Source organism: Camelus ferus, chromosome 20 (assembly GCF_009834535.1).
Source record: "Camelus ferus isolate YT-003-E chromosome 20, BCGSAC_Cfer_1.0, whole genome shotgun sequence".
Lineage (NCBI taxonomy): Eukaryota > Metazoa > Chordata > Mammalia > Artiodactyla > Camelidae > Camelus > Camelus ferus.
This window is the reverse complement of record NC_045715.1, coordinates 25,420,478-25,444,165: the sequence shown is the minus strand read 5'-3', so window position 1 is coordinate 25,444,165 and position 23,688 is coordinate 25,420,478. Positions and strand designations below refer to the sequence as shown.

Below are 23,688 nucleotides of genomic sequence, written 5' to 3'. Positions count from 1 at the left end.
ACAGTCCTGTGATTTCTTTAAGTGCCATTCCAACTACACAACTTGTTATCCACAGTTTTAAATGCAAAGGCATCACTGACTCTTATTAATTGGTTTTCTTATCACCTTGAGATTGTTTGTACTACCACTGGTACAAACTTAATCCTACTTCCGTACTGAATTTCCACAGCTGTTTATCTTCTTCAAGAAAATTATTCTGCCATAATCCTGTTGAATGACATACTGTATATATTCATCAACTTTCTAAAAACAACAGACACTCTGAGTTTTAATCCAGTTGTCTACTGAACTACCACTATTATCTCACCCCACCTGACGCCATTCACAAACAATGAGCACGTTCTGTATGTCACCATCTAAAACTACCCTGGATATATTAGAAGCTCAGTGACCCATCTAACCAAATTTGACTTAAGAGTGCATGGCCCTGTCCCAATGCTGAGGATCCATACTGAGGCATGACTGAATTGTTGTAAGGAACTTGGTAGTCATAGGTCAGTCTATAATCTTGGCCATTCAACTTGTAACCTCTCACAAACACATGCTACCTAAACCATCACAAGATGAAAGGCCTTATCTGGCAGAAAACAGGCCCAGAACAAATACAGCAGGTACCCTAAGATGGTGAGTCAGCAGCAACAGCATATTCTGCAAAGAACACAGCAGTTTTCTTGACAAAACTCCACTCAACTGGCTATACTAACCTATGCTCTTATGACCCTCCATAAAACAGAATAATACGCCCCATGTCAGCTTGCCAAATGCTCTCCGAGTGAACAGAGCTATTTTCTAGTACAGAGGCATATTTCCACTCCTATCATCTGAGCTAAATGTTTATGAAGAACCAGTAATTTTTTGTTCCCAAATCTGTCTATGCCTTATAATTATGTCTATTTTACTTGTTGCTGTGATCACACAGTATAGTTACTACCTAACCCAGTAAGTGTAACAAGCAAGCATTGTTTCTATGAAATCTATGTTGACTACTTTGAATTGATTAAAACACACGTTGCTATTAAAAACAGGAAGGATGCTGTCAGATTAGGTAAGAGCAAGACAATTTAAAGACTGCGGAACAAATCACGAAAACCTAAAGTGTGCCCTCAAATTGCTTCACAAATGTCTTCAGATTTTCACCCCATTAATGAGACCAAAACTGGACATTAGTTAATAAACAAACATTAATTTAGGCATTCATGTGCCAGTCACCAGCAAGATTAAGTGGGTTAGCCATTTTACATTACTATGTGTTCTACGATTACTAACTCACTGCTTTTATTACCTACATTTTTCACTCAGGAAAACTGAGTCACAGAGAAGTTAAGTAACTTAACTAAGTTCACATACTAATAAGAGGCACAGTGAGGGTTCCAGTCCAGAAGTCTAGTTCCAGAGGCCATATGCTAAGCTACTGTAAATGATGTATTATTTGTGTGGCTTACAAAAGAAAAAGTGTATGTCTCTCAAATCAACTGATGTGGAAAGAAAAAGTCTTAAGCCTATCACCAAAAAAAAAAAAAACCCATACAAACATATATTTGTTTTAAATTAAACTAAAACACCTAAGTTACTTTTCAGGATTTTATGCTTTAACACATTTTTTTTTTTTTTACTTACCTATCAGTCTCATTGCAATAAGAAATTTCTGGTATACATTCCCCATGTTGTGGGGGAAGCCAGTCACAAACCATAATGACAGAGTAAATGGCTTCACATTAACTACTGATAGTAGCGACATACCATATTGTCTTTTCCCAGGAAAAGAAGGAAAGATACTTACAGGCTTACATGTAACCTTCTGAGATTCCACCCATGATTACTCAGCTCTGCAATACAAGCAGTTTCAGGAATGCACAGAGGACAAAACAAGCAACTCTACCAAAATCTTTTTTTTTTTAAAAGGCAGAGAAAAAGAAATGAACTATAAATGAAATCTTAACATTCAGAAAATAACTAAATATGTTTTGGGGAAACTGGTTGAAATATAAGTTTATTTACTATAGAGAAAGTGTACCTTCTTACCGAATTCCATTAGTATCTCTACTGTCTTACTGAGCTGAGTACTAAGCTGCAATCAAGTATCAAAAGCAACTTCTAAAACATAAGATTCATCTCTATGCCTTACATACTAAGACAATAAATTCCTCTCTGAAACTGTAAGTATCAACAAGTCAAACAGACATCTGGATTATATTTATCCAAGCATAGAAACCCAAGGAAGACAATGCAAAATACCTTTTCAACTATACAGCTAATTAAGTTAGTTTTTAAAAGCATTCTATGCAATACCACCCTATCATGTAATAATTACCTCAAGCAATGGATGCTGAAACCATTAGGTAAAAGATTACTGAAGAACAAGATATTGTATGCTCTCAAAGTTTCATCCTACAAATTACTCACTAAATACAAAAAGTCATACCTTTAGAATCTGGTGGTGCCTTAACCAAGTGACTACATTTAGCTACACAAGTAGACAATCTGACAGTATGTTCATCCTGATGCAACATACGCTTATGTTTTAAATTAAAGTACTTAAGGCTTTTTTATGATTCCATACTTTAACTCACTCTCACTTAATCAATGGTGTATAAAAAAGTACACAACCTCACCTATCAGGTATTCTTGCCAAACATGTTTAACTTAAATCATGAGAAAACAATGAGACAAATCTAAAAGATGGGATAACTGGACTATATTCTTCTAAACCTCACTGACATGAAAAACAAAGGCAGACAAACTATTTTAGATTAAAAGAGAATAAGAGAAACAACAACCAAATGTAAAAATCATTTTTGGATCCTGGATTAGAAAGGGGTAAAAAAGCTCTAGAAGACATTTCTGGAACAATGGGTGAAATTTCAATATGTATATAAAATAGCTGATATTATGAAATTCTTGCTTTTTTTTGAGTCTTATAATGATACTGTAGTTATGTATGAAAATGTGTGTCCTCATTCTTATAGGATTCATGCTGAAGTATTTAAAGAGGCAAACTGTCATGGTATCTGCAAACGGTTCTGAAAAGGTGTATTTATAGAAAGAGGTAAAGGATGAGTAGCAAATGTTAACAATCTGGGAATCCAGGTAAAGAGTATAGGGGCATTCATTTTATATACTACTTATCTCAACCTTTCTGTGGGGTTAAAATTTTTCAAAATAAAAAGTTTAAGGAGGATGTCTACACAAAGACTTGTACATGAATGTTCATTATTCATAACTGCCAAAAACTAGAAACAAGCCAAATGCCCATCAAATGATGAATGGATACATAAAATGTGATATTATCCCTAGGATGGACTACTTACTATTCAGTAATAAAAAGGAACATATTATGGATGCATGCTACAACATGGATGGACCTCAAAAACAATAATCTCAGTGAAAGAAGCTAGTTTTCTACATAGTATGATGCCATTTATAAGTGAAATATCAAGAAAAGGCAAATCTATAGAAACAGAAAACAGAACAGTTGTTGCTTGGAGGAGGGTACAGAAATTTACCACCAGTAATCCTAAAGAAACTTTACAGGGTGATGGAAATGTTCTAAAACTGTACTATGGTAAAGCTGGTAGAACACAGCAAATGTACTAAAAATCATTAAACTACACAATTACAATGGGTGAATTTCATGGTAGGTAAATTATACCACAATAAAATTTTAACAGAAAAGGCGGGAAAGAAACATTCTACAATCTTAAAAAAAAAAAAAATTAAGGTAAGTCAATGACAATTTGGAAAGGAATAAATTTGGTTATCTGCTAATGTAAGCTGGGAGCAGGGAGTAAGACACCAGGCTGAGCTATACAATTAAAGGGAATTACATTTCTACAAAAAAATAAAAATAAAACATTCAATAAAATGAACTCCAACCGTAATTTCCAAATAAGGTCCCCATTCAAATGATGATACATAGATTAATTTCACAATCAAAAGATGCCACCTTCAACAACAAAAAGACAATTCAGTTTAAAAATAGGCAAGGACTTGAACAGACATTTCTTCAAAGAAGATATACAAATGGCCAACAACCACATTGAAAAGATGCCTAATTTCATTAGTTGTCAGCAAAATGCAAATCAAAACCATAATGATGCCGACAAATTTGACAACTTAGAATAAAGAATAAATTCCTAGAAACATACGAACTACCAAGACTAAATCATGAATAGAAAATTTGAACAAACCAGTTACTAATAATGAAATTGAATCAGTAATCAAAAACCTCCCAACAAGCAAAAGTTCAGGACTAGATAGCTTCATTGGTGAATTCCACCAAACATTTAAAGAATTAATACCAATCTTTCTTAAACCCTTATAAAAAAACAGAAAAGGGAATACTTCCAAGCTCATTTTATAAGGTCAGCAGCATTACCCTTATACCAATAACAACAAGGATGACACAATAAAATAAAATTACAGGCCAATATCCCTGATGAACATAGATGCAAAAATCCTCAACCCCTAGTAAGGGGTTAACATCCAAAATAAACAGCTCTTACAACTCAATATTTTTTTAAAAAACTCATTTAAAAATGGGCAAAAAATCCGAATAGACATTTATTCAAGGAAGAGATACAGATGGCCAACAGGCACATGAAGAAATGCTCCACATCACTAATTATCAGGGAAATGCAAATCAAAATCACAATGAGATACTATCTTAACACTTGTCAGAATGACTATTATCACAGAGACAAGAAATAATAAGTGCTGTCCAGGATGTAGAGGAACAGAAACCCTTGTACACCAATGATGAGAATACAAATTGGTATAGCCAATGTGGAAAACAGTATGGACGTTTCTCATAAAATTAAAAATTTACCTACCATTTGATTCAGTAATTCCAATCCTGGGTATTTATCAGAAGAAAACAAAAATGCTAATTCCACAAGATACACACACTGCCATGTTCACTGCAGCATTATTTACAAAATTATTTACAAAAGCCAACGTATGGAAACAACCTAAGTGTCCACCAATGGATAAAGAAATAAAAAAGATGTGGGGGGTGTATATGCACGCGCGCACACACACACACACACACACACACACATGGAATATTTAAAAAAGAATGAAATCGTGCCATTTGCACCAACATCGATGGACCTTGAGGGCATTATACTAAGTGAAATAAGTCAGATAGAGAGATAAATACTGTATGATCTCACTTATATGTGAAATTTAAAAAATAAAACACAAAACCAAAGCTCACAGACACATAACAGATAAGAGGTTGCCAGAGGTGAGGGATTGGAGAAATGAGTGAAAGGGGCAAATGGTGCAAATTTTCAGTTATAAAATAAATAAGTCATGAGGATGTAGTGAACAGCATGGCAACTAAAGTTAATAGTACAATACTGCAAACTTGAAAGTTGCAAAGCAACTTTCTCATCACAGGAAAAAAAAAAGATTTTTTTGGTAACTATGTAGGTTGACAGATGTTAATTTATTGTGGTGATCATTTTGCAATGTACACAATTAGTGAATTATTATGGTATACACTTGAAACTAATGTTTTAAGTCTATCAAAAAAAATAAATGGGATACATGTCACACCTAATAGAATGGCTATAATTTTAAAAAATTGGCCAGGATGTGGAGACACTGGAACCCGCACCCCCATGCACTACTGGCAACCATGGAAAACAGTTTGGTGGTTCCTCAATTAACATAAATATAGAATTACTAAAGGAACCAGAAATTCTACTCATAGGCATTTACCAAAAAGAGCTGCAAATAAGTATTCAAACAAAAACTTGCACATGCATGTCTGTGGCAGAACTAATCACAATCATCAAAGGGTTCAAAAACTCAAGTGTCCATCAACTGATCAATGGATAAACAAATGATGGTATATAACCATACAATGGATTATTATTCAGCCTTAAAAAGTAATGAAGTACAGATACATGCTAAAACACTGATGAACCTTAAAAACAAAGTGAAAGTCTCCAGACACCAGACAAAAAGGGACACAAATTATATAATTCCATTCATATGAAGGTATTAAAAAATAGGCAAATCCAGAGACAGAATGCAGATTAGTGGTTGCCAAGGGCTGGGAAGAGGGGGAAATAGGGAGCGACTGCTAAATGGGTACAGGTTTCCTTTTGGAGTGATGAAAATGTTCTGGAACTGGAGAGTAATGATAGTTGCACAACACTGTGAATGCACTAAATGCCACTGAATTGTACACTTTAAAATGGTTTAAAAAGGTGAAGTTTGTATTATATGTACTTTACCACAATTTTTTTTAACTCTGCTTATGGGTATACAGCATTCTTAACTTGATTTTAACTATCATAAGTCTTCTACTTCTGACTTTTATGTACCCTATACATCATATAATAGGTACGCCATAAAATCTAACATGTGTTGAACACTTACTACATGCAAGATACATGCTAGGCATTTTTTTGGTGCATTTTAATCCTAAAAAACCCATAAGGTAGGTAAGTATTATTACCCCCATTTTATGTATAAGAAATGGAGGCTCAGAGATATGAGGTAACAATGAATGAGAGACAGAGCTGGGATTCAAACTCTAGCATTTTAAAGATTAACTCAAAATAAAAGGAAGGGAATAAAGTAAATGATTTCTAAGGCACCTTCTAGTAATATGACTCTATGAATATGCCACAGAAAAAAATGAAAATCTTATCCTTTCTCAAACTGTCCTGATAGTAGCTTTCTAATAAAATATACAGACAGGAAATCAACACTAATCCTGAACAACCTTTGGTATGACATATGCTAGCATTTCTTTCCTTTCACTAGCATAAGACCAAGACATTAATTACTGTGCTGGTTATTGTTTCCAGAGAACCCAAAAGGTCCAAGGCAATTGTCACCACTTATTTTGAAGTACATCATGAAGTAGTGTTGGGAGACTAGCTGTACATAAGCACCTAAGGAAAAGCAATTTCTTTACAATATATATTCCCAATCAGACCTAGTGAATCAAAATCTCTGGGCTATTGCCTAATAATCCTTATGTTTTCCTAAAAGCCCAGGTGAGCAGCCAAGCTTGGGAATTGCCACAGACAAGTGGGAAAAAAATCTTTTTTTAAATCAAACAGAACAGAACAGAGAAGCCTGGTCCCAGCAGCACTGACTTTAGAGTACAGGCATGGAAGATTTATTTATAATCTACTTATGATGTCAGATCTCTTTCCTGTACACTTAAACATTTCAATGGACATAATTCTACCCAAAATACCTTGAATCTCTGCATTAATTCATGATACTCAAAATATCAAATTGTACCTATAATGCCTTTAAAAAATCTTTTAATTAAAAGATTAATTAATTAAAAGCTTAATTCTAGCTGCACGTGTATGTATATGTACATATATTACGTATGTATGTACACACATACTAAATTAGTAACCTTATACAACATGTAGCAAGGTGCGAGACATCTAGCCTCAAATATTTTCAAATATTTGAAATATAAATCCAACATATTTACTGATACCCACATTATATGCCAGGCACTGTGCTAGGTGCTGTGAATATAGCCAAGAACAAAGCAAATTCTCACAATACTTATTGTTAGCAGGGATATCAGTCATTAAGCAGGCTGCAACAGAGGTACCCACCACTTTTCGTCACTTTCCTTATTTTACTCTTCGATGTGAACATTCTGCTTCATCCTTCCCTGGGGCATTAAAGGATTCTCACTCTGTCATATCAATCCCTTTAATTCCAATTTTCATTTTATGTGGGGAAAATGTACAACCAAGCAGCCTCTGTTACTATTTCAAAGCAATTGGAAAATCCCAGAATCCACATTTCCATTGGGCTGAGACTTTCCAATATGCCTAATAATGATACTTTATGACCTAGAAGTTCCAATGAATTGGTAGTAAGAAAACATTGATCTGCTTCAGTGGCACTGTAATTGGAATGGTGATTAAATGCATCATGTTAAATTTACCCTGGGCCTTTTCCAGTGTGGCAAATATAAAATGAGCTATCAGCATCAGCAGAGCCTAAACCACTCGTTCCTTCTAAAATGTTACTTCTCCTGCATGTCAAAGGTGGTATGTTTGAGCTTCTCCATTAATAATTAGGTGGTATAACATGACAAACTGTATACACCCATACAGGCTTCCACAGGATGTACACTGCCCAACATGGTTTATTCTATTTAGCAACTTGGGACAACCTTATGTATGTCAGAGCAGTGCATGTGCACCACTATAGTTAATGGTCTGTCAGCATTTCCATTATAAAGCAATTTTCAAAGGTTTATTGCTCTGTTGAAGAATTTGCTCTGAGCTGAAAACTGGCATTTCAGAAAAGCAAAAACTGTAGCCCATAGCTGTTTATTCCCTTCCAAGTAGGCCAAGTAGTTTGTTTGGTTTGTGGTTTTGTTTTGTTTTTTAAGTTAATCTGGTCCTTTATTTCAGAATTTCCTCATAGAGCCCTTTGGGAATATCCACAGAACAAAAACCTCACACCTCACAAAGGGACCGGTGTTTGGTAATAGCAGCTAGCAAAGTACATAGCACAAATTCCAACTTACTTATGGAAAACAATTTTCAAAAAGCAAACACTTTTGAAGAAAAAATCGAAAGTTTCAAAACTTTTATCAGTTCTACCCAGTCATATTAAATTATTCATAGTATTAGAGTACAGTGCCATTTATATTGAAATTAATGGATAATTTTTATATCTTCATCAATTGTTAAGGTTCTTCTTACCCTTCCCACTCAAGAACCATAGCTACTACCGACCTAAGGTAAATGTACCTACTTTCAATTGCCTCTCACCCTACAAGTTAAAGGGAGTAAGTTCTCTAAGGAAGAGCTAGGTAGCAAGAAATGTTATATAATAGACAGGAGAAGCTCGAGGGCAATTTAGAAAATACAGAAAATGATGATCAGTCCCTGAATGACAAAGCTCACAGAAAACAACTGTGATCGTCTAAAAGACTGGTACATTAGTGATAAACTAACAATTTTATCGAATCTCTTGAAACTGTTCTATTAGTCTAAAAGCCTGCCAGAATATTTCATACTTCAAACAAAGAAGAAATCAACTATTCCAGTATTTTAGTTTCTTGTTATTGAATCTAACTTGAAAGTTTAAATATTTACACTTTAAATTACAGAGTTTTCAACCATACAGCTAATTATAATTCTGATACAACTCTACTAAATGAATAAAGAAGTTATAATATAAGAATGGTTTTCTAAGCTTAAAAAATTCTCATTATGTACAAAATAAAGACCCTCAAACTGGAGACTAGTGATCAAGGCAATCTTTTTAAAATGAACACTTTTTAGAGAAATATGAAGATTCATCCTAAATTACTACTGATACAGGTTAATACATTTTGCCAATTTTCCAACTTTATATTGCTCTGAAGACAACTAGCTATAATCTCAGAAATTATTAATATTAAAGCCATCTATGAAACCACTTCCACACAAAATAACAACACAAAATGTTGTTTGTAAAATGTTAAGTAAATGGGACCTAATGCATGATTATAACTATTGGAAATATGGACACAAATGCACCAGACAAGGACTAGAAGGGTCTAACAAACATTAAAAGACAATTTTTTAATGATTTTACTGTTGTTGTTATATTCTTTTTATAACATATTTTATATTTATATTCCAAATTAATTCCACCTCTACCTTCAGCAAGCATTAACTATACTCGCCAAATTTACTAGTATAAAAGCTAAATCCAAAAAAGATTTGTCAAGGACAAAACAACAAAATATTCAAGATTAACCTTCAATAGCACCAGCGTTACAAGTCAATTGGCCTGCTATACAGAATCAGAGATCTAGGTAAGAAATTAAGTTACTCTGCAATTTTGTTAAAGGCCCCAGCCAGAAGTCCCCTCCAGTAGTTAATCCAAGGACCTGTCGGCCTTTTAGCTTCTGCAAAAGAAACCCAAGTTGGCCTGCAATAGCAGTTTAGATGAAGCAACCCTGCATATGGTGTTGGCCATCACACCTCCACTCAGCCTCCCTGCTTTTATTCCAAATACTGAACACTCTCTAAAAAACTTAACTGAAACACACCAGAACTTAACTATCGATGATTTTACAAACACAGCCTTGTTAATGATTTAAAATAACAGCAAAGGGTTTTTACCAGATTTAATAATAGTTTTTCTTCTCCTACCCAATTTGCCACTCAAAACTCCCTTACTTTCTCAGAAGTTCTTTTCCTTAATATTTTATTAGTAGGAAAATACAATTTAAAAACAGCTTATCATCATTTTTGAGTAAGAAGGTCCTGGCCACAGAGAAAGGACCAGAATGGACTGAGGAAAGTAGGGCAAATCTCTGCTCCCTCATCTCTAACATCACATTAGCCTCTTTCAACAAAATTTATTCTTATGAATGTATCACTTAACAGAAATTCAAACGGCCCTAATAAAGAGTATTAGTGAAAGCATGCCTCATTCCCACCCCGTCTGCCAGACACCCAGTTTCCCCTATTTAAAGCAATCACTATTACCCACTTCTTGTAGATCCTTCACTGAGGCACATTCTATTTTAAAACGCATCCCCAATGCTCAAATCTCAGGACTCCCTAATCTTATACATGCTTTATTTTTCTCTCCTGCACTGATCACTAGTGAGCTTATTATTATATATTCATTATATACAATTATATGTTCAACTGCTTTATTCTTGTCTCACCCCACCCACAATGAGAATAAAAGTTCCGTGAAGAACTGTAGTCACTGCTGTATTTCCAGAGCATGGTATACTGAATGGAACAAGTTTGCTGAATGGGTACTAACACTAGTAACAAGCAAGTTATCTATATTTTACATTTTACAAAATACTAATGCTTTCCACCCACCCCTCAAAAAAACTACAGAAAATAGATTATTACAGATCTAGATCTACAGAATTAGATGATTAGAGAGCTAAATCAGTTTAAGAGAAAGTAAAAGAGCAAATATTCAATACTGCCTATTATTTGAGATTATAAATTTTACACTTTCTACATAAAAGGATTTCTACTTAAATACCACTTGTAAGATTACTTTCCCCTAAGATTTTCTTGAAAAGAGAAGTCTTCTGCACGTCTACCTAAGGGAATAAAATTTTAAACTGTAATTTGCACCTCAGAGGCACCAAAAAGGTAGCTTGCTATGCAATTTATTTAGAACAAAGTATAAATACATTATAAATAAAGACATTAAGAATAAGTATGAGCATTTTTTCACAAAACTGGAACAAGTAATCCTAAAATTTGCATGGAATCATAAGAGACCCAGAATTGCCAAAGCAAGCCTAAGGAAAAAGAACAAAGCTGGAGACATAACCCTCCCAGACTTTAGACAATACTACAAAGCTACAGTAATCAAAACAGCACGGTACTGGCACAAAAACAGACATATGGATCAATGCAACAGAATAGAGAGCCAGAAATAAACCCACAGACTTAGTCAATTAATCTTTGACAAAGGAGGCAAAAATATAAAACAGAAAAGACAGTCTCTTCAGCAAGTGTTGTTAGGAAAGCTGGACAGCCATATGTAAATCAATGAAGTTAGAATACTCCCTCACACCACACACAAAAATAAACTCAAAATGGCCTAAAGACTTAAATGTAAGACATGACACCATAAAACTCCTAGAAGAGAACACATGCAAAAATTCTCTAACATAAATTGTAGCAATGTCTTCTTAGGTCTGTCTCCCAAGGCAATAGAAATAAAAGCAAAAATAAACAAATGGGACCTAATCAAACTTATAAGCTACTGCACAGCCAAGGAAACCACAAACAAAACAAAAGACAATCTACAGACAGGGAGAAAATATTTGCAAATGATGGACTGACAAGGGCTTAATTTCCAAAATATACAAACAGCTAATGCAACTCAGTAACAAAAAAATATATGAACAGCCCAATCAAAAAGTGGGCAGGAGACCTAAATAGACATCTCTCCAAAGAAGACATATGGATGACCAATAGGCAAATGAAAAGGTGCTCAGCAGTGATAATTATTAGAGAAATGCAAATCAAAATTTCAATGCAATATCACCTCACACTTGTCAGATGGCCACCACCAAAAAGTCTACAAAATAATAAATGCTAGAGAGACTGTGGAGAAAAGGGTACTCTCCATAAACTGTTGGTAAGAATGTAAATTGGTGCGGCCACTATGGAGAGCAGTATGAAGTTTCCTTAAAAAACTAAAAACAGAGTTACCTTATGGTCCAGCAATCCCACTCTTGGGCATATGTCCAGAGAAAACTCTTATTCAAAAAGATACATGAACCCTAAGGTTCAAAGCAGCACTATTTACAACAGCCAAGATGTGGAAGCAACCTAAATGCCTGCTGACAGATAACTGAATAAAGAAGATACGTGTATATATGTGTGTGTGTATACAAACACACACATACACACACACACAGTGGAATACTACTCAGCCATAAAAAAGACTGAAATAACACCATCTGCAGCAACACAGATGGACCTAGAGATTATACTAAATGAAGTCAGACAAAGACAGACAAATATCACATGATATCACTTATATGTGGAATCTAAAATATGATACAAATGAGCTTATTTACAAAACAGAAACAGATTCACAGACATAGAAAACAAACTTATAAGTTACCAAAGGGAAAGGGATGGGGAGGGATAAACTAGGAGTTTGGGATTAGCAGATGTAAACTACTATAGATAAAACAGATAAACAAGGTCTTACTATACAGCACAGGGAACTATATTCAATATCTTGTAAAAAAAATATAATGGAAAAGAATATGAAAAGGAATATACATATACGTATGCATATATTTATATATATAAACATTGAATCACTTTCCTGTACACCAGAAACTAACACAACATTGTAAATTAACTTCTACTTCAATTTAAAAAAAAGTATGGGAAGAAACCATCACACATCTGCAGAAAGACATGTATTATAAGGTTTTCTGCAGCACTGTTCCAAATAGTTAAATAACTAAATAAATAATAGTTAAAACTAGACTGGCAAAAAACCTAAATGTCCATCAAGAGACTAAATAAAGTATATTGTTTCTATTGAGTATAATATAAAGCAATCCAAAAGAATGATCTAATTCTATACATGCTGATACAGAACGATAAGATACATCATAAGCAGCTGAACAGTATGTACAGTACATATCCAAACATGTATTATTTAGATGTGTAACTTAGGCACAATACAATATTGAAGGATACTCACCTACAAAACATACACACACACACACACACACACACACACACACACAGAACAACCTGTAAGAGGTTGCCACAGGGTAATGAAACTGTGAACTGGGGTAAAAAGATTTACTTCCCACTGTAAATCATTTGGAACTGTTTGAATGTTTACTATGAGAATATCATGTTTTTCAAAATAAAAAGGGAAATTAGAGAGTAAGTTGTAAAGAAATTTTACTTGAAACATGCAAAGATAATGGACATCTCTGGGTCTATTAGGCATAAGAGTTAAAATTAGATCAATCTCATTTGAGTGGTGTTTATTTCAAGTATTAATTTGCATATAAAATTTAAATCCAAATATACTTCTAACTGGACAGAACAACATTTTTGGATCATAAAAGCAGACATGCCACCTCAGAAAAATCACAACACAATAATAAATAGTAACACACGGACATATCATTCTAACCTTCAACAGAATAGTTAATTTGAAAGAATGACAATAGTAAGCTAACATCACACTTAATGGTGAAATATTATACACTTTTCCCCTGAATCAAGAAAGAGGCAAGGATGTATACTAACACCATATCTACTCAACATTATGCTAGAGCGCTTAGCCAATGGAATTAAGCAAGAAAAGCAAAATAAGAACCTCAAAGATTGGAAATAAATTTGTAAAGCACTACTGAAGGGAAATTAAAGAAGACTTAGAAAAATGGAGATATGTACACTATGCTCATGGTTGTAATGTTGACTATGATAAAGTGACAGTTCTCCCCAAACTGATTCATAAACTCAACAGAATTTCAGTCAAAACTGCAGTAGCTTCTATGTAATTTAAATTGACAGGCTAATGCAAAAATGTGCATGAAATTGCAAAGAATGCAGAGTAGCTACAACAATCTTAACAATAAACCTGGGGAACCTACAACACTATCAAATATCAAGACTTATGCAAAAGTTACAGCAATAAACACAGTGTGTCATTGGCACAAAGACAGGCAGAGACCGAAATAGAACAAGGAATCTAGAAACAGATCCACACATATTCGATCACTTGATTTAATACAAAAAACACCACAGCAAATCACTGGGGGGAAATGATCTTTTCAGTAAACTGTTAATTTTATTAAATTAAGAACTTCTGTTTATCAAAAGATAACAGTAAGTGAATAAAAAAATAAACCTAAGATTGGTAAAAGTTAGCTGCAATATAATATACATACGACGTGTGTGTGTGTGTGTGTGTGTGTGTGTGTGTGTGTGTGTGTGTGTAAAATACAAAGAACTTCTATAAATCAAGAAGACAATGACTGACATCCCAATTTAATTTGGACAAACACTTAAACAGGAACTTCAAAATGTGGATATCTCTGTGGTCAATAAGCAAATGGAAAACCTCTCAACATCGTTAGCAATCAGAGAATGCAAATTAAAATCATGATGTAATGCCAATACACCCTCAACAGAATGGCTAAATGTAAAAGACTGAAAATATTCAAATGTTGGCAAAGGTGTGGAACACTGGAATTCTAATACACTTGTTGCTGATATAATAAATGTGTATGGTCACTATGGGAAAAGCTAAGTACACGTAACTGATGACTCACTAACTCCCTCCTGTGTATACACACAAGAGAAATGAGGCTGTATTTCTACCAAGAGATATGTAAAGCAATGCTTATGGCAGCATAAGTCCTAACAAAGATTGAAAATAACTCAAAGTCCCTATAAATTAGACTTAATAAGTGAGCTGAGCAAGGTTGCTTGATACAAAGTCAATATACAAAACCTCACTGTATTTCTATATAACAGCATCAAATATATTTGATGATTAAGGTATTACTTAACGTTTTATCTAAAGGTATTACATTAAGGTAAGTATTTCATATGATAATGGTGTTAATGCCATGTATAGAGAAAAAAACATCTTGAGTTTTCAAATACATTCTAAATTACTTTTAGTTGAACAATACGATGGCTAGGATTTTCTGCAAAATAAATGAAGGGGCATACATTAAACAAAACTGAATGCAAGTTGACAACTGCTAGAGCTACATCATGGGTAGAAGGCTAATTTTGTTTGTATTTTCTTATAATAAAAAGCAAAAATATCAAGAGAATGAGAAGACAAGTGACAGACTGGGAGAAAATATTTGCAAAAGATGTATCTGATAAAGGACTGTTATTCAAAATACACAAAGAACTCAACCCTATATGTAATTTGGGAAATGCAAATTAAAGTGACAATGAGATGCCACTACACACCTACTAGAATGGCTAAAATCCAAAATACTGACAACACCAAATGCTGGTGAAAATGTGGAGCATCAGGAACTCCATACATTGCTGGTGGGAATGTAAAATGGCATAGTCCCTTTGGAAGACAGTTGGGCAGTTTCTTATAAAACCAAACATACTCTTCTTATCGTACGATCCAGCAATTGTGCTCCTTGGTATTTACTCAAAGGAGACAGAAACTTGTGTCCATACAAAAACCCATACACAAATGTTTACAGCAGCTTTTTCATAATTGTGAAAACATGGAAGCAATCAAGATGGCTTTCAGTAGGTGAATGGATAAACTGGTACATCCAGACAACAGAGTAATATACACTGCCAAAAGAGCTATCAAGCCATGAAAAGACGTGGAGGAAACTGAAACGCACATTACTTAGTGAAAGAAGCCAATCTGAAAAGGCTACAAACTGTATGACTCCAACTATATGACACTCTGGAAAAGTCAAAACCATGGAGATAGTAAAAGTATCAAGGGTTAAGGGAATGGGAGGAATGAATAGGTGGAGCACAGAGGATTTTTAGAGCAGAGAAACTATTCTGTATGATAACTGCAGTGGTGGATACATGTCATCATACATTTGTCAAAACCCACAGAATGAATATACAACATCCAGATGAATGCTAACATCAACAGACATAAACTATGGACTTTGAATGATAATGTTAATGAAGGTTCATTAATTGTAACAAATAGACCACTCTGATGTAGGATATCAATAATGAGAGTGCCTGTGCGTATGTGGTAGCAGTGAGCACATGTGAATCTCTGTATTTTCCATTTAATTTTGCTGTGAACCTAAAACTGCTCTAAAAAATAAAGCTGACTTAAAAAAATAAAATAACAAAAGTTAAAATATAACACATCTCATTTACACAACACCCAAAAAGTACCACTTAATAAAAATCTACAGAATACCTGCAAGACCTCTATTCTGAAAACTACAAAATGTAACTGATAAAACAAGAAAACCTAAATAAATGGAGAAATATCATGTTCGTGGTTTAAAGATTCAATAAAGACATTCTTCCCAAGTCTAAAATAATCAATGCAATCTCAATGAAAATTCCAATTGATTTTTATTAAAAAATTAGGCAAGCTGATTCTAAAATTATATGAAAATGCAAGTGATCAAAATCAGCCAGGGCAATCTTGAATAAAAACAAAGCTGTAAGGCTCTATCAGATATCAAAACTCTCTGTAAACTATAAAACTGCAGTAACTAAACATCTTGGCACTGGAACAAGTATAGACAAACTAACATTAAAATAGAAAATCCAGAACCAGACCACTTGCATGAACATATGATTTATAAGGAAGGTGTTACTGCACAGCAGTCAGGGAAAGAGTATATTTTGCAATAAATAAATGGCACTGACCTATTAAATATTTATGTGGAATAAAATGAATCTGATGCATACCTTACTTTATACATAGAAATTAATTCCAGGTGGATTACGAATCTAACTATGAAAGGCAAAACATTATAGCTTGTAAATAACATAAGAAAAATATTTTCCTGTTCTTTAAACAAAGATTTCTTAAAACACATAAAGCACTAACCATAAAGAATTACTACATTGGAATACATTCAAATTAAGAATATCTCTTCATTGAAAGACCCAACAGAATTAAAAAAAAAAAAAAAAAAAAGCAAACCATAGATTTAAGAAAAACTATCTGTAGAATACATAACTTAGTGCTAATCCCCAGAACGTATAAGAACTCCTATATATCAATGATGGAAAGACAAATAAGATAAAAGAAAAAGGGGCAAGGGCCTTAAATAAATACAGTTATTTTACACATATGGAAATTAATACAGTAATCAGAGAAATGTAAGTTAAAACCACAATAAGATTAAGAGAATGATTAATTTTTTTAAAAGGACCACAATACCAACTGTTGGCAAGAATGTGAAACAACCAGAACCCATTTGTACAATTTTGGAAAATAGTTTGTCATTACCTATTAAAACAAGACAATATAGAAACCTTTGTCTTAACGGTCCTAGTTTTATATCCAACAGAAACTCAGGTACACCATAACATATGTACACAAATATTCACAGTCAACAACCCAATTGTCTACCAAAACAGTAGACTGGATAAATACACAGGTATGCATCTTCAATGGAATAGTACATAGTAATGAATGAATGAAATAAAGCTACATTCAACAATATGGATATATCTCCCAATATTGATCAAAAGAAGTCTGACTTGACAGAGGATACAAACTGTGCCTCTGGGATGCAGACAGTATTCTATTTTGTATTCTGGACAGTGGTTACAGAAGAATGCAGCATGTGATAGTTCACATCAGTTGTATACAACAGTGTTGTACAATTTTATGTATATATGCTATATATATGTTTAATTTCACACATTAAAAAATGAAAGATGAAGATTCCTACTTCCAAACAAGACAGAATAACAAGAACAAGATTTATCTTCCCACTTCAAACAACAATAAAAATATAGAAACAAAGGTTCTCAAGATACTGAACATCAGAAAATGAAGGTCAGTGATCACTGAAGAGAGAGTAAACAAAATGAGCTTCTGATTTCTTCATTTTACTGAAAGGAGAGAGTGTATCCAGACCACAGCACAGGACATGAGAGTCAAAGAGGGCCAAGGCAGCTAGAGTTTTCAGGACAGGTATAGAAGGAGAGAGAGCTGAACAGAGAACTCTGGAAATCTGCAGAGGCTTTTCTTTGGATATTTAGTTGAGTAGTTAATGAGTGTGTACATGAAAAGAAGAGAAAAAAAACACCAGAAAGGACTCAAGGGGACAACAGCCATAGCTCACAGGCTACTGGAACACAGAGCCCAGAATAGTGCCTGTCCACTCAGTCACAATGGAAAACAGAAACTCAATTCATAGGGTATTGAGTGGAGTGCTCAAAAAGGTTATTGCCTCAGTAGTAGAGTAAATGAACCCTAGATTAAATACTGATCTGGTACAGCCTAAAAAAGCTTAAAGACATAAAATTATCAAACTCTTTCCAAGAAACTGAATCACATTCTAAAACAAAGCTCAAAAATATTTATAAAAATACAAAAATAGCCATCACTCAACAAGGCAAAATTCATAATGTCTGGTATATAATCAAAAATTACAACAAGCCTGCAAAGAAACAGGAAAATAAGACCCAGAGTGACAAGAACAATTAAATCAATCAAAACTAACCAAGAACTGATGCATATGATAGAAGCAGCAACGAAGGACATTACAACAATTATTATAATTGTATCCCGCATGTTCAAAAAGTTAAGTAGAGACTTGAAAGATATTTTTAAAAACTGAACTACCAGGGATGTAAACTACATTGTCTTGAGATGAGAAATGCACTGGAGAGAATTAACAGTAGAGGAGACATTGCAAAAGAAAAGATAAATTAATCTCTAGCAATAATAAATATTCACAATGAAAGCGGGTGAAATGAATAAAGAAAAACAAGGTATGAGTGAGAAAACTTCAAAAGGCTTAATATATGTGTAACTGAAGTCTATGAGAAGGTTAGAGGAAGACAGAAAATATATATATTTGAAGAAATAGTATTAAAAATGTTTAAATTTTATTACAACTGTAAGACATTGATCCAAAAGGCTTGAGTCCAAGCTCAAAAAATATAAAAAAAACACACCTAAGTATGTCAGAATAAAATTCCTTAAAATCAGTAATAAAGACAAAATCTTAAAGGACCCAGGAAAAAAAGGCACAGGGGAATTTTCCCGGAAGATATGGGTGAATGATAAATGGGTAAACAAAATCCAGTATCCATAAAATGAAACATTTGGCCATAAAAAAGGGAATCGATGTATGCTACTAAATGGATGAACCTTATAAACAGTATACTAAATGAAAGAAGCCAATCACAAAAAACCACATTTTATACGACTCCACTCCTATGAAATACCCAGAAGAGGAAAATCTATAGAGACAGAAAACAGATTAGCGGTTGCTGAGGGCTGGGGAGGGGAGGGAAGGTTGGGTTGGTAGGGAGGTGACAGCTAAAGCATACGTGGTTTAATTTGTGGTGATGAAAATGTCTGCTTAGTTGCTATAAACCTTCAACTGTTTTCCAGATTCTGACAAAGTTAACTCTGACAGTTTTTGCTTGTTTTTCAATGTTTCTTTGGAGTTACCTGCTCTGCCAACTGAATGAAGTCACTCTCAGCTTCACTTTTAAGATATTAAGGTGGGAGGAACTATCAAAATAGTTTAAATTCTTTCAAAATAAAAAGTTAAATTTAGAATAACCTCTGTTATTCTATATGTTATGCTCAAAATTTCAAAGATTATCAAGAACTGGGACTGTGCTTATCTTAAAATGAAGTAAACTGATAAAACAATGTTAATTTTTGAATTCACAAAAATTAAATTAATCTGATGGTGTTAGTATAGCCATACTTCTGGTGCTTTGGGTACCTTTTACTACCCGATTATTCCACAATGATAATAATACATGTCAACTACATTTGTGAAATCTTTTAGAGTATTCATAATCTAATTCATTCCCCATAACAGCATGATGAGAAAGAATGACACAGCAGGTATTACAGAAAAGGCAACCATCTCTCAAAAAGGGAAATGACTTCTTCACACCACACAGGTAGCCAACAACAAAGTCAGAAGGGCCAAGGGCTCTTGGCTCTTCAACTCTTGTCTTCCATTCAACCTGTACTCCTCTATGGAGACCCCAAAGCCCAAATATCAGCAATCAGAGACCGTCCATCAAAATAAAACTCAAATTTAGTAACAATTAATACTGTAGGGAATCAAACTGAGGTGTTGTTTATTTTAAAACCAAAAAGCAAAAACACATATGCGTTAAACAATTGCTAACTGGGAAAGGATTTATAAATTCACATGTGTAAATTTCTCATTCAAAATTAATTCCAGACTGATTCCAGCAAAGCAGTGCTGTGTGTGTTGTTAGCTGGGATATGGATATAGAAGGAACTAAAGTGATTCTTGCTATTATGAGCAGCTAGACATATTTTTTTTAATTCTTGTTTTCATCCTATCTAAAAGTTAAGCATTGAGTGCTAAATGCAAGCAGCAGCACAACAAACTACAAGGTCTAGTTGTTCAAATAAAGTATCATGAGAAGTATTCTAAAGATGATGGATTGAACATGTCTTAACACGACAAATCATTTCACTTTTCTAACACAGCTGCAAAAGTAATCAGAAAAAATAATCAAAATAAATCACTGCTTAAAATATATACTGTGCAGCTTCTAAAAATGGTATGTGCATTTCAAAACAGTAAAAATAATTATCCAGTAAATGCTGATCAGCAAATAAGAACATATTTTCTATTTTTTCAAGTCTCTCTGGTTATTGAATCATACTCTAATCAAATACACTCTAGCCAGTGGGCAAGTACTATACAGCAGCAATGCCAATGGCAAATTCCAGACTCACCAAGAGGGGACCCATAGTCAGTATCAAGGACACTGGGTCTCAAAGGCATTTATTATTTTCCTCTTATCTTCTTATGCCTTTTTTAACTATAATGCAAGAAATAAGCTATAAATTCAACGCCTGATTCTCTCAGACTGAACTCTCTTCTTGGCGTGGCAGACAGTATTGTACATACCCAGCCATTCCACCTTCCTCATAACTCACAAAATCTCCATTTTCCTTCTCGTGACAAGACTGTCTAAGCCATTATGGTACCCATTGTTCCTCTCTGCCAACAACTGATGTAGATGTGGCTATGTGACTCAATTCTGGCAAACAAAATCTAAAGGGAAGTTTCTGGAGGTGGGAGGTAGCACAAGAGTTATTATGGAAAGTTTTATTCCCTAATTATATAGAAAACAGAGTAGAAGGAAAGGTTCCTTTTTTCTCCTTCTCATTCATTCCGTCTTCAAACGTCCTCATATGAAGGGGGACACCTGGAGCTGCTGTAGCCATTTTATAATCATAATGGGAAGGACAAGCAAATCATAGAGCTGCTGAACCCACCCTGGAACCACTGACTCGAGACTTCTGGTTAAGTGAAATAATAAATGTGCAGTTTAAGCCCATACTACTCAAAGGGTGGTCCACAGACTGCTGTCAGTCTACGAAGTGTGTGCTACTAGCCCACAATGAGGTAAGCACAAAAGCTTGAGAGAAAGCATTCAGAAACTTTTTTGCAATTTTATTTTCTCACATTTTATTGTATTTTACAAAATATATCTCTGCAATAAATTGAAACATTAAAAAAAACAAAAAAACTGGGCCTTCACCACATAGTGGAAAAGCATTTGTTTAAGCCACTTTGGGGAGGTATTAAGTCATTTGCAGCCAAAAACATCCAGGGACTCAACAACATCTAAGAGAAAGCAGTCTATACAAGTCCTCTTATATCCTCACCCACTTTAAGAGTAACCTCTCTGCAAATAAAATATACCTAGTGAAATTAAAAATAGAAATGAATATGATCTGGAGAATAGAATTCTGACCTCTCATCTATTAAATTTCCAAGGATCCCAGAACACTGTGGAAAAGGGAAGTCATGTAAGAAAATTCAATGCCTATACAATCCAAATGACATGAAAAACATTAATCTCCAGAAGAATACAGCATAAATGATTGAATCAATTGTGCATTCCTGTTGATGCCATAATTATGCAACTACATTTCAGAGTTAATTCTGTTTAGAATATAATACTATCTGACTTCATTAAAATAGTTCAGAGCTCACATGAGTTATCAATTACAGTATCAGAGACTGAGTTATGTGACATTCACACCTGCCAATCTGACTTTAAAGAAATTAAAAACTGTACAATGGAAAACTATTTTTTACTCATCTATTAAAATTTTTTCTAACCACAATCTGCAAAAATTTTAATCATACTCTAAGACAGAAAAGCTGAAACACACATATAAAGAATTTATAGCTGCAAACACAGAAAATTACTTACCAGGAAGATGTAACATGGTTAAGAAAAGACCTTAACTTATGGTTCCACCCCATGAGGGTTTCTTTGTTTACTAAACTTGGAAAACACATAGGAAGAAGTGTCTGTGAATGACTTCTTAGGACAGTCAAAAATGATAGATGAAGCATACAAGAAGAAATCTCAACACAATGAAAAATCCAGCTGCACCTGAGATAGCATGACTTTACAAACGTTTTTTGCCAAGGCCATTTGTTTGCCAAAAGCCTGTATCAAAGAATAAATCACCTTCTGCAATCAGTCGTTAAAAAGCTTGTCCTGAAATTATGGGTGTATTACCAAACATCTTAACAGCCTAATTAGATTAACTCTCGTTGATTAAAAGCTTAACTACTAAACTAGGGAGCCATATTTTGGGCAAAAATTACATATATGGCACACTTATGGAAGCTGCATCTAGCACCAAATAATTTTCTCCAACGTAAACAGAAACAAAACCAAAAGACAATTTTACATTCAAAATGCCTTGGACCCTCTGGGGGCAAAAAGGTTTACTGCACATGGAAGTCAATATATATCTTTTACCAAAAAGATATTAGAATAACAATCTCACAGCTGTAAAAACACATACAAAACATTTTACAGCAATGACAAGGGCAGTGAGAACATAAACATACACAACTAGGAGCAATATCTAAAGACTTTACAAAAACAGATAGGAAACTGCAAAAAATACTCTCAAAAGTCAGTTTTATACACATCATAATTGTGTATAAAACTGGACAAGCATAAGCTTATTTACTGATATTTTTAAAGCACACAGAACAGCATGCATAGTTTTATTTAAAGCTTTTAATATTATTAAATTGAGGTTTAAATTTAATACTATTAAATATATATCACAGACAAGATTCTTCCATCAGAGAATACAATTTAAGGTGGAGTTTTTCTTTTTAACACAAGTTCATTCCCAACACTAAAAGTTCCAATTTGGTAATGACTTTTCTCATAACATTAAGGTTACCTTCCTTGTTTAAAAGATAGATATTTCTTTTAATAATCCTGATATAAAGCAAATGCTTTAGTTGGTACAAAGAACTAATGAAGAAGAAAGTCATGATGATTACATATTTAATACAAATTCTTAACACGTGAGAAGAACAATAAATGCATTTCTTTTCAATTGAGAAGTAGCTCTGATGTACTTTTACAAGATAATTATTTCCATCACTCTGCAATTTCACTGCTTTCAAATCCAAAAACAAAATTTATACCTAGAATGAAG

The 23,688-nt window shown here is 33.9% G+C and overlaps 1 protein-coding gene across 3 annotated transcripts in view; it reads right to left on the bottom strand.

The window, feature by feature from the left end:
• ZFAND3 (zinc finger AN1-type containing 3) overlaps nt 1-23,688 on the bottom strand; it is a 289,475-nt gene that overhangs the window by 205,952 nt on the left and 59,835 nt on the right. The window lies entirely within an intron of this gene.